General features: G+C 37.5%; 1 protein-coding gene across 1 annotated transcript in view; it reads right to left on the reverse strand.

Annotated features, from left to right (window-relative positions):
- Positions 1-1688, reverse strand: part of c5 (complement component 5) — a 20361-nt gene that overhangs the window by 16908 nt on the left and 1765 nt on the right. The window lies entirely within an intron of this gene.

Below are 1688 nucleotides of genomic sequence, written 5' to 3' on the forward strand. Positions count from 1 at the left end.
CCCAGGGCATCCAAGATGTAGGTGACTTTGTTTCTTCAGTAGAACACAAACGAAGATTTTTAACTCAAACCGTATCAGTCTGTCAGTCATATAATGGCAATCAATGGGCTCCACAGCTTTGAGAGTAACAAAAAACATACACAGACAAAACCAAATTAAACCCTGCGGCTAGTGACGATACATTGATGTATTAAGACAAGAAACGATTGGTCTGTGCAAGAAACTGAACAGTATTTATATCATTTTTTATCTCTGATCCACCGCAATGTCCAACTGTCCTGAGCACATTCACAACATCCGGCAGGTGACCTGTGTAGGTGCTCTTGCAAAGTAGACATAGATATTTATAAGTAGATGCCTCATTAGTGACTGTTTCTATGGGCCGCGATACGTTCCAAAATGGCACACGCGTCAACGTATCTGGAGCGGTCGAATAGGGCATCTATACATATCTATGATAGTAGACGCATGTGCGGAAGCAATCTGTCACGCCTCGCGCGTGTACGTCACTCATTATTTACACAGTGCAGAGAGATTGCAGACGTTTTCACTGGCACTGCGATGATCTAAAGAAATTTAGAAGTACAGGTCATCACAATGGAAGACGATTTTGATATATCATCAGACAACGTGGAATTTTTTGCCCAACCGTATTTATTTGACGTCACGCGCCGGATGTTGTGAATGCGGTCAGGACAGTTGGACATTGCGGTGGATCAGAGGTAAAACATTATATAAATACTGTTCAGTTTCTTGCACAGACCGATCATTTCATGTCTTAAGACCTCAATGTATCGCCACGAGCCGCAGGGTTTAATTTGGTTTTGTCTGTGCATGTTTTTTTTTACTCTCAAAGCCGTGGAGCCCATTGACTGCCATTATATGACTGACAGACTGCAACGGTTTGAGTTAAAAATCTTCGTTTGTGTTCTACTGAAGAAACAAAGTCACCTACATCTTGGATGCCCTGGGGGTAAGCAGATAAACATCAAATTTTCATTTTTGGGTGAACTATCCCTTCAATGCTTTTCTGCTTACCAAGGCTGCATTTATTTGATCAAAAATACTATTATTAAATATTATTAAACTGTTTTCTATTTGAATATATTTTAAAATGTTAATTATTCCTGTGATACAAAGCTGAATTTTCATCATCATTACTCCAGTCTTCTTTAAGTGCTACTAGGAGTCGCTATCCGTTTCTCAACTGCTGAAATGTCACCTTATAGAATGGCTCGTAATTGTAGTACACGCTCGTTTATTGAAATGTTAACCTAATGCTGTGTTCCAGACAACTCGGATATAATAACAATTACATTATATTATTATATTATATTACATTACATTTATACATATAATATTATACTTTACATAATAATATACAATATACTTTATACAAAAATATATTTTATACTATAATATCTATATAGAGACGTTATTTCCGTTTTCGTGCACGTCAGTAAGTCATTGACAGATCATTGACAGATCCCCCCCCAAGTCTTTGAAGCATGAAGCATTAAAAAACGGGTAATAAAGTGTACAATCAAAACTTTATTTATATTATAATCACATTGCACTTGAATAAAGTTAAAGGTGTAATCTGCCGATTGTCCTGCAGGTGACCGCATAAATCTGTCGTTTTACGATGCACTTAGGGCTTTACGATTACTCCAGAGCACTCGTAGATC

Source organism: Sinocyclocheilus rhinocerous, unplaced genomic scaffold, assembly GCF_001515625.1.
Source record: "Sinocyclocheilus rhinocerous isolate Xijiao unplaced genomic scaffold, SAMN03320098_v1.1 scaffold157, whole genome shotgun sequence".
Classification (NCBI taxonomy): domain Eukaryota; kingdom Metazoa; phylum Chordata; class Actinopteri; order Cypriniformes; family Cyprinidae; genus Sinocyclocheilus; species Sinocyclocheilus rhinocerous.